Source organism: Dermacentor variabilis, chromosome 4 (assembly GCF_050947875.1).
Source record: "Dermacentor variabilis isolate Ectoservices chromosome 4, ASM5094787v1, whole genome shotgun sequence".
Lineage (NCBI taxonomy): Eukaryota > Metazoa > Arthropoda > Arachnida > Ixodida > Ixodidae > Dermacentor > Dermacentor variabilis.
Genome location: NC_134571.1, coordinates 125,755,314 through 125,766,959, shown reverse-complemented (window position 1 = coordinate 125,766,959; position 11,646 = coordinate 125,755,314).

Sequence of the window (11,646 nt, the reverse complement as noted above, 5' to 3'; positions counted from 1 at the left end):
TGGCTTACTAAAAGTGTGCCTAATACGTGCGTGCTTGCGCATGCGTCATGTCGAAGCCATGCGGCTGACTAAAGGTGTGGCCTGGTGCGTTCGTCATTGGGCACGTGACTGCACAGACAATGGGTACGAGGTGGCGCCACATCATGAATGCATAGAATGAGCGCGTTCATGGCGTTTCGAGGTCTACAGAGGGTATAATGCTTTCGCATTCTCACACGCAAGCAGTCTTAAGTGTCTGCGCCGAATTTTCTTCTTTGTCTGGGCCTAAACTGGCCTAAATATCGGAGCTATTTATGCTTTTTTTTATGCAGAGGGTAATAAGACTCTGCAAGCACGCATCATTGCTGCTAACTACAATGGCTCCGCTTGTCCGTGCATCCGTGGCGCAATGGTTTCAATATCGGGCTTTTGTGCTAGAGGTCCTTTGCTCGAATCCTGCCGTAGGACAATATTAATAATGTTTATTTAATTATTTAGAACACAGTACGCTGTTAAAGAATTATCACTTTGCAAAGTCTCGAAGCCCTTCAAAGGCAGAAGGACGAAGTTTAGGCAAATCTACGTACCCATCATCCTCAGGCTGGCTGAACTGCACCGTTTGCAGTTCCCGTAGACGTTATCGCCACAGTTCCCCGTAGTAATTGAATGAAACTCTATGACTTCACGCACATAAGTAGCAGTGGGTGACGCAACCGAAATAGTTCTTGAGAGTTGCTATACGCTGATCAACACCTGACATCATGTAGCCACTAAAAGTTTACTGCAAGCTTTGAAGACTTCCTCATGCCCGTGAAGTGAAAATGTCGGTGGTTAGAGATGCCTTAAAGCTGCTTGTGACCGAAGTATCGCGATTGAATGATGATACCGATTCCTTCTTTACGGTGTGAAAAAAAAAACTGGAGTCTCACTAATTTCTCATTCAGTGCGTGCTACAGAAAATTGTCTACATTTGCGAACACTTATGTTGCTTTTGTTAGTCTTGGTTCCGCACCTTTCAGCAACGGAACCTACCTCAAACGGGCTAAGCAAAAAATAAACGACCCCTCTCGACCAGTGACTATTGGTAAAGGAGTCATCGCCTCCACTATTATGTAATTGGTGACTCATGTGGTGATTCATGCCTGCCTGCGTTCCTTTTCATACCATTTACCCGGGAGAGAGAGAAAGGGCAAGGACAGGAAAGGCATGGAGGTCGAACAGACGAGCACGCGGTTTGCTAACCGGCACTGGGGAGAAAGGGGAATAGAAAGAGGAAAAAGCGAGAGCGTGAGCCCTGAGTACGTGTGGGAGGATGCACATGTACACTATAAGTGGTCTCTTAAACCGATGCACTTCAAGTAGTGTACTAGCATACGAATCGCTTTTCGTGCCAGTGACGGGTGTGGCCGCGGTCCGAGTATCTTTGACTAGAAAAACGGTCTTGAGTCCAGTCGGTTTAAAGTTGTCCTGAGAGAGAGGCGTTGTACGTCGCAGCGAGGGCACGTTCACAATAGGTGCTCGATGGTTTCCTGGCACCTATTGGATATCGGGTCCTTGGTCATTCCGATACGACAGGAGTAGGCGTTCTTGAACGCCACTCGCATCTACAAGAGGCACAGCAAGGTTGTTTCGCCGCGGGAAAGGCTAGATGGCAGTTGCAGCCGTAGCATGGCGTCTAGTTTATGCAATCGGCAATTGAAAGCACTTGAACTCCATAATTCTCGCTACTTTTTGCGCGCAAGCAGGCGAAGTTCGAAGGCAGACCGGGCAGCCCTGTCACCAGAGTTGTTGCCGACGATGCCACAGTGAACAGGAATCCATTGAAACATAATGTTGTGCCCTGTTTCAAGTGCATGGTGGTGTGCTTCCCTGAGGTCAGATATCATCTGCTCGTAAGTTCTGTGATGTAATGCAGACTTGATGCTATGAATTAAGAGCTGCTTTAGAGTAACAAAATACAACCCATTCCTCTATCGGTTCTTCGGTAACGTACGTAATAGTGGCATGGAAAGCTGCAAGTTCTGCCGACGTAGATGTAGTCATGTGAAAATTTTGAATTTAACTGTAACCTGCTTTGCTGGAACGACGAATGTGGCAGTTGAGCTGGTTTGTGAGGTCGAACCATCGGTATATATATGTATGCGGTCATGATACGTCTGATGCAGTAATAGGAGCGTAAGTTTCTTCAGAGCCAGCGATGGATGATTGAACTTTTTTGTAATTCCAGGAATAGCAAAATTCACTTGAAGCTGTCGTAGGCACCACAGGAGAGATGAAGGCTTCGTTGCCGGTGTAAAATACCACGCTATGCCCTCTTGATGAGCGTTAACCACTCTTGAAAAGGTCGCTTGAGGTCTCTCGGCTGGTAGGGAGACCAAATGATGGTGGGGGATCCTTTACAAATGGTGAATGTGCGCTCTGAGAGAGTCGACAGCTCCGTGTGTCTGTATCACATGGTCCCCAGCGATGGCAATTGTTGCTGCTGTTGACGTGCACCGAGGCAGCCCTTAACACGTGCTAGGGCTTGACCTTGTATGCTCTTCAAAGCGCGAAAGTTCGTCTTGCGTGCATTTGACAACACTGTTAGACTGTAACGTAGGAGTGCGAGATCCTGTACAGTTGTAAGATAGAATGGGCTGATGTACCCCAGATTTTCCTGCAGAGAAATTTGAAAACCTGAGCAACGGCAACTACTTCTCCAGATAGATGCAGTGAGCGCTCCACGAGAGGTTGCGGTCAATGATGACACCATGAAACTGATGCGTGTTAACATAGGACACGGCTTGACCACTGATTGAAACGGGATGCAATGGCATTTGTTTGCACAAAATGCCAATCATTGCGCACTTTTCGGTAGACACACCGAGGCCTTGGTCTTTTGCAGATAAGACGCCGTCATGGTTGTTGCCCGCTGAAGCCTGGCCCGTACCTGAGGGCCAATCAGCAAAGAGGCCCAGGTGCAGATGTCGTCGGCGTATATTGAGGCATGAACTGTTTGCGGTAGGTACTCCACTAGTCCTACCAGGACGAGATTGAACAATATGGGGCCCTGCGGCACACCACAGCAGATGTAATGTTCCGAAGCACCTCTCAGTCAAACAGTCTCGAATCCATTGATACACTCGGACACCAACTCCAACAGCCTCAAGAGAGTTCAGTATGGCCTCGTAGGCGACGTTGTCGTATGCTCCTTTGATATCTAGAAAAAGTGCCATTGATAGGCACCTGAGGCTCCCTTGTTCTTGGACCCAAGTCACGACGTCAGTGACGTTGTTGATGGACGAGCGACCTGGACGAAAGCCAGCCATGGCGTCCGGATAGATGTTAGATCGATTACAATTACAAGCAAGCAAGAATCATTCTTTTCATCACTTTGCCGATGCAGCTCGAAAGCGAAATCGGACGATATGACGATAGGTAAAGCGTATAGTTTCCCGATTTCAGAATGGGGATCAAGCGGCTAGATTTTCATTGTTTAGGAACGACGCCGTTGTGCCAAGACTCATTGCAATAGTTGAGCAGCTCACCACGAACGTCATGTCCAAGGTGACATAGGGCAGTGACGTGATGCCATCTGGTCCTGGTGGCAAAGAACGCCTGCCGGTCGCCAGCGCAGCGTCGACCTCTTCGAGTGAAAATAGCACGTTCATTCCTGGTACACGTGCCTGAGGGATGTCATTCAGTGCTGCGTCATTAATGATAACCACGGACACAGCAACCCGTGCACAGAACTCTTCAGCCCCTTCAAGCTGCGAGTGGCGTTGGTAGAGGCCCAGAGCAGCAAAGGGCTTTGATGCGGCCATGAGCGAAGACCCCTAACCGCTCTCCATATGTGTGAGAGCGATTTTCGGGAATCAAGCGAGTCACAAAAAGTTTTCCGTCGCTTGTCTTCCAATTTATCCATGCGACGCTGGACTTTCTTTTGTATGCACCATGAAGCGCTCAGGTCGAAAACAGACTTCGTGTACCGATACCGTCTCTCCTCTTGTCGGCGTGCCGCACGCAGCCTCTCCAGTTATAATCCGAGCCTTTTCGCCTTGCTGACCTTGTAAGCGAGCAGATGAATGCTTTCATTGCTTCTGCGATTGCACCTTCGATATTGTGGGAAAGGCCTTCCCGACATGCGTCATCCATATGCTTCTTAAACGTTGATCAATCAACTGTACGCAAAACAGTAGAAGAACATTGCTCAACTGCACTAATATTTATGTATGTTGTAATATGGTCGCTTCCATGTGTTTATGTCTGTAAACTGTTGGACGCTCGAGGCAAAGCGCCGTGACACCAAAGTGAAGTCTAAGCAGCTACTATAGGTCGAGCCTCGAAGAAATGTAGGGCGGCCGTTATTCACAAAGCACATATCATAATCGGCAGCAAAGGAGGCGAGACTCCTGCCTCTGGAGTAAATTTTAGTGCTTTCCCATAGCTGGTGATGCGCGTTAAAGTCACCTTTTGTAACCTAGGGGCCATTGGTCATTGGTATTATTTTCTTAAGTCTTTTGCCGTCAAAGTGACCCGCTGGGAATATGTAGGCTCCAATTAGCGTAAATAGCACAGCCTTTTTTTGACATGCAGGCAGACATATTGGTTGTCGTCATGAGGCTCCACCGCGTTAGCGACATGTACATGATTACTTTGGTGCGCACGCCGCATGTGGACGAGACGAAAGATTCGTAGCCAGACAGTCTGAGTGGACTTGGTGGATTTGGTTCGCAATTGACCAGTATGGGGAAGCGAATTGTACAAACGGAGTGGCGAAGGTCCGCTATATGGGTCGTGAGACCTCTGGCATTCCGTTGAAAGATCGACGCACCTTTAGCTTCAGTGAGGAAGGAAACTACGATGCTAGCAAGCAGTGGATTTAGTGCATCGAATATTTACAGAGTACTTCGAGCTGCTAGTATTTGGAGCTTCTTCAGTATCATGTGAATTGTATTAACTAGCGATTGCAGCATTACAGCCAATGCTTGCCTTTTTTCGCACGAATCACCGACAGTAGACGTCGGGGATTGACCAGCAAAAGTTTGTTCTGATTCTGTTGGTGAATGCTGTCGTTTCGCTAGAGCCGGCCAAGATTCAGTAGATGTGGTCTTCTCAGTGGCCTTGTTCTTCACGGTCCTTTCCACAGTGCCTGGCCTGGGCGGTAGAGGAGGAGGTGGTGTTGTAGGAAGAGGCATATGCGCGTCGCAGAGGCAACAGCCTCCCTTGAGGAGCGCCGGCGACGGGAACGTCGCTTCCTGATTTTATCGGAGCCTTCGCGATGAGATGAATGACCTCTCACCATCTTTTTCAAGATGGTCATTTCCTTCTTAATGAATGGGTAAGTCTTCGATGCAGCTTCATGTGACCTGCCACATTTCGAACACTTCATTAGAGTCGCCCCACATTTATCTGCAGCGTGGAGCTCGGCGCAGTAAGGGCATGCTGCCTGATTTTCGCAGACACTGCTCACGTGTCCCAATTTCATATATTTGCGGGATTGAAGAGGTTTCGGAACGAAAGGACGCACAGCCTGTCCGAAGTGTTCCACCTTAACATCACGCAGCGTGAACAGCCAGCCGAATAACATCAACAATGACCTCATCATTTGCTGGCTTGATAAGAACCGGCAAGTCTTTATTATGGATGGAGACGTCTACGTCGTAGATAACGCTGGGGACTGTATCATATCCCAGGGGGATCACAGAGAGAGATCCCAGAGGTGCTGGCCTCCTGATAGATGGCTAAGCCGCTCTGAGATATACAAGGAGTGTAGGCAAACTTCAGGTTGGAAGCTCTGCAGCTCGTTGAGAGGCACGTGTGCTGGCGTCGCTCGAGCGTTTCGGGGTGTCTGAATACTTAAAGGGACACTAAAGGCAAATACTAAGTCAAGCTAAAGTGATAGATTAGTGCTCGAGAATCTATAAGGTGTCAATATTATTGCGAACAGAGCTTTATTAATCGACAAATCGAGGTAAATGCAGGACATGATTAGAGACTCCCCCGGGACATTCAACCACTTGCCAGATGACGAAAGCACTCCTCAGTTAGATTCTGTCACTATTGCTCAACTACTCGTTGCAAAAAAAAACATCCTTGTGTTGTATTACAAGACGAAATAAAATGCTACTTGTCCAGTTCTATTTCATCTTCAGAAAAGAACTAATTGACATCGCCGTTGACAACGACGCGGGCGGTCGGAGGGTTTCGTTTGCGCTCCACTCTGCGCCGCCCACGCTTTCACGTTTCAGTAGTTTCGTTATCGCGTAGTACTCCCCCGGTTTGGCTGGCTCGCGAAACTCGCACAAATTGCAAGTAGCAGAGACTTCAACTTCCATTTGATGTCGTTGGATGCTCGAACGGTCCACGCGACTTGAGCTAAATGCAGCGGCAACGGCGAAATGCATTGCTCCGTCTTGACTCGGTACCGCCGTCTGTCAGGCGCCATTTTACTCACCGACGGCGGGCAGCAAAGGGTGGTGATGGCGTATGCAACGTCACCACTCACTCCCCCGGTTTGATGGCGGGAGATTTAAGCTTCAAAAAAAGGCATTCGGACCCTTCAGATGCAATTTTCTCGTAAACTATAAGTCTCTTCTTGGCACGAAACAATCGTTGCGAGGTTTCTGGGATGGTATTTAAACAATCCACATAGGCACGGTATATTTGCCTTTAGTGTTCTTTTAAGTGCTGCGGTGGAGCGCTCTGGAAGGACAAGCGTAATTTTCTCCAGTCGTCCCCTCCCCCTATGGCGGCTGCGGTCGTAAGCTACGCGGAGGGACAGGACGATACATTTCCTTCTTTAGATCCGCATCATCATCATCATCATCGTCGTCGTCGTCGTCGTCGTCGTCCTTCCACGCCGTTGCTCGCGCCGCAGGGGATAGCGCACATGACAAATCGGCTTATACGTATATAGCCACCATTAGTGCCGCTAGAGATGAACGGTGATATTTTCCGCGGGAGTACGCAATAAAAGTAGAAATGTATATATACCTACCTATGCTCACTGTAATAGACCTACGCCTTCTAGTACCGTGACCATTCCGTTAATGAAACGAATAGTTTTCTAGAAGCGTTCAGCTATGCGCTTACATTGACAATCGTGGTCGATGGTTTTTGGGCAATTTATTTCTTGTCTTCGTCAAACTATATCGCCCTTGCGACGTTACGGGAAACTGCGGAACAGCGTTTTATTAGCTGCAGGGACGCCATATTACAGTGATGTCATCAGTAACTTTCCTTCCCTTTCTTTTCCCTCATTTTACTTTAACAAACCACCAACTGTTACTATGCTCCTCTCGTTATGCACTCAGCACTGTATATGCGGGAATCTCGAACTCACTCTACCTACATATCCGTATATGCGTCGCATTGGGGAAACTCTCACTCAGCGCACGTAAGCACAAACACAGGTGCTTGGCTATGGGCGCGGGGCGGGCAGAACGCACGGTCATCGAGTGATGTCAGCCGGTCAGGAAGGTCCGTAGAAATGCGCCTTCAGCTCGGACAACGATGCCGACGTCTAGAGAGCCACGCGCGCTATACCATGCATTAAAGATGGCCCCTGCAGCCATTACTATTCTATTTCCAGCCGGATAAAATTGGATTATACAACCATTTGTTTCGTTTCCTTCGCTCTACACAGAGCCATGAACGCTGGCCGCTGTATTCATTCTGTATACCCCAGGGCACTTCTCGGCGCCTTATCGCTTTCTTGTTTTCCTTCTTTTCTCGGGTTTGTTCGGCGCTGACCGCATTCATGTCCGTTCGTTTGTCCTTTCTTTCAAGCGTGTCGTTCCTATCTTACGCGCGCATGCCAGTTAGTTATGTACGTCTCTTCTTTATGTCTCGGGACTATATAGACAACGCAGCTTTCTTCGCCGTCAAAGCGGATTTGCGGCGTTTTATACTTGCCTCGGCCCATTCTCGGCCGCGCGGCTTGCTGCGGCCTCTTCGGCGCTCAACGACTCGTCGGAGTATTTATTTCTCTACCCTTCTTTCCTCACGTTGTGCTTTTTTATTCGACTACCCCAAAAGGATTGAGAAAAAAAAAAGAAAGGAGTGAGAAAATGGGTGAACGGATTTCGAAAGCGATGGTGCTGAATGAGTTTTCCTTTTCGGAACGTCGGGCCTGTGTGCATACGTTTATAGGTGGAACGCCGTATCCGCTTTACCACCGTGCGGGTGGAATTCCTCCGTGAGTAAACAGCCGATGCGCTCTACGGTCGTCGATCGCTGTATACATACGCACGCCGTTATGTTCGCCCGGACGGTGCGTGTTTACATCGGCTGTCGCACACGGCTCTCTGGGGACAGGAAGCGAGCGCCTTGTAGTTGTGTTAGCGCCTAGCCTCTATTTGTTTCTTTCTGTCTCGTCGATTGAAGCTGACACGTGTTTGCATGTTTTTTTTTTTTTCGTGAACACGCTCGCGGTTCACGTTTGCACACAAGGTGGAGGTGCTGGCGGTGTTGGGAACGTGTTTTGTGCACGCGTGTTGTATAATGCCCTGGCGCGCTGCGTAGTATTTTCGTATTCGACGAAACGGTGGTGTTTCAAGGGATTTCCGGGGCGGGAGTGTTCGACCGAGTGGCTTGATACCTACGCGGCAATGTTTACCGTGATCGACCAGTGTTGATCTCAAAGGACGGGCGAAGGGCGCGGGGAGGCTAGGCGGTTGACAGGAGCGTTGTCTTTTACGTCCTTGTCGTTTTGTTGTTGTAATTACTGTGTAGCTGCTTCTCTGTTATTCGTCTGTTTGATTGACTGATTGATTGATTTGCTTCTTCTCTGTTATTCGTCTGTTTTATTGATTGATTGATTGATTGATTGATTGATTGATTGATTGATTGATTGATTGATTGATTGATTGATTGATTGACTGACCGATCGATCGATCGATCGATTCATTCATTCATTCATTCATTCATGGAGTCATTGATATTTTTTTTTCATTGTTTGTTTGCTTGTTTGTTTAAATATGTGCCTGTGACTGTATAATCTGCAAATGGCATTTCGAGCCCGTCCTTTTACATATGCGTCGGAGCGACGACGTCTCATGCACCGAATTCTTCGTGTTCTCGGCGAGTTCTTTTCATATTTCATGTGAGCGCTGCACGCGTAGTATACGGCATAACGCCGTTTTGAAGTGGCACCGATCTACCATCGGCTGCATAGCTCACACGGCAGAAGTGTACGGAAGTATAGCGATGCCGGTCGCGATGCCAACGTTACGTGCGAAGAAGTTGGAAGCGAGGGAGACGCGCATTCCCGCCCGCGCGCGGCATTTTTTCTTTGTGCGCCGCGCCGCATTCTCAAGATCTCTCGCTATCAGTGTCTCCCACGTCCCTATAGCATCGGTATATACGCGAAACCTGGTCGCAGCTCCGTAAATACCCGAGCGCTTACGGGAGGGACGCGTCCCTCCCTCCCGCGGCACGCTCGCTATCCGCTCCCGCGGATCCCTTGGATGTGTGTAGCATGCACTCGGGAAAACACTCAGCGTGCCTTGCGCGCGATAGAAACGTCGTTGCCTTTCTGCGCCGACGATTTCCGCGCGTACGTGACTTTCGCGGCAGACGTTCGCCGGGAAACCGGCTTTCCCGCCGAGCAACTTGATCTTTCGCAAACAAGCTTTCTGTTCTCGCTGCACACGCTGCGAAAAGCTCGGTAAAAGCTCGGTAAAAGTTCTCTCTCTCTCTCTCTCTTGATCTCTCTTGATCTCTCTTTCTCTGTGTCTGCACTGCCTTTTCTTCTGAACTAGCGCGGTGCATTCGGTGGCGTCCCTGCCATCCACGAATTCACTACAACATTGGCGCAGCTTGCGAAGCAATTTTGTTTGTTTTCCTCACGAACACGGCGGTCCTTGGGATATAAGAGATGTGTGCTTTATAAAGAAGAAAAATTGGGGGAGGGGAAAGACGAGACGGGAGAAGCCTCGCGTCGTTAGAGGCCACGCGGAGTACGAGCTCCGCATACCGAGGTAAAATTCGCATACGTGCTTGCCCTGGCGGCTGTAGTCAGAAAGCGATGAATGATAATGCAGCTTATGAATTCATAAACTGCAACCCTCCTCCTACAAGCTTTCTCGTGAAGGGAGATGGAGTTTCTGAGTTGGTAGCAGAGTATCACGTTAATGCTAGGAGTGTTCCATTAGCGAAAATCTCCGACTCGAATCAGTTACGAATATTTTAAGAATGACCGCCGAATATCGAATCGAATATCTAATATTTTCTCATTTCTAGATCAACACGAAGTATGAAGCTTGTGCAGAGCCCGTTAGGTAAAAGAAATTATAGCGATAGATACGCTGACACCAGGGGCGTAGCCAGGAGGGGGGGGGCTTATGGAGCTTCAGCCCCCCCCCCCCCCCCCCGAAAGTTTTTTCGTGCTGTCCATGCACCGCCCACCCAAGCAATCCCCGGTGCCGGAAATCATTCTGAACTTTCTCTAGAATGTCTTTTTCACGCTAGAAAAGACATTTCAGCGCGAACCTTGCGAACTCGGGCTGGATTTCGCGGCAGCACACATGCACCGGGAGTCACATAACGCCAAGCAGCCCCATCCGAGCACAAAGTTTCAAGGGCGTTTTGATGGCGAACGAGCTCGCCACGGCATCTTGCGGAGGCCGCGGAATCTACCCAGCGCATGGATGTCAATTCCGAAATTTATGAGTATAAAGTTCTCATAAACTTATGATGTAAAAGGTGCATTGACATTTCCAAAGTTGTGCTTTAGATTTTCAATTGCGGAACTTTGTGTGTTTTATGTTACTATAAATATTGGACGCCAAAGGAGCATCGGCTTTTCTAAAGTCTTAGATCGGACCATACAACGAGACAAGCCAAATCAACACACTATCAGACAAGTTGACAAAGCCAGCAGCGAGGTCGGATGAGACGACGATGGTGGCTCAGTCTTGTGTGCGCAAAAGAGAAAAGCGGGGAGCAAGCACGCCGCCTTCCATCGCGCGCGATACATTGGGGGGAGTGGATGGAATGGGGCTGGGATCTAGGATTCCGTGAATCTCTAATTGCCTTGTTTGACGCATCGTATACAGTGACGTTCTTTAGATACGTAGATTTATTGGAGACTTATACGTATATTTAAATATCTTGTTGCGGGGTTTTGTGTACACGTGCAGTGAGCTTTGTTTCCCGTGACACTTTTTTGCCTTTTATCAAGCTGTATCTTCGCATTGGTGCATTCCATTGTATCTTGGTATTTCTAATGTACGAAGGCGAGTAAAATGAAAGTGAGCCAACCCACCCCGCGCAATAATTGTTCGGTCCATTATCTGCGAGGCATGCACGTGACACAGAGGCATCTCTCTGTTACGTGAATATCAAGGTTGTTACGTGTGAGTATCAAGGTTGTTTAATGCTCTCATACACTGGGTTGAACATGGATGCGCGAATAATGGACGCTCTAGAAGTTGAGCAGCGTGGTGCCCTGAGGTTTTTGACAGGTGAAGGTATTTCCCAAAAAGAAATTAGTCGCCGTATGGCTACCGTGTACGTTGAACATTGCATTTCATTGGCCACTGTGAAGCGGTCGAGCAAACGATTCAAAGAAGGACGCGAAAGTTGCAAAAACCATCCAAGGCCGGGCCAAAACCATCGTGCAATCACCCCTAACATAATTGCAAAGGTTGATGAGCTGATGAGACAACAACGGAGGATAAGCAT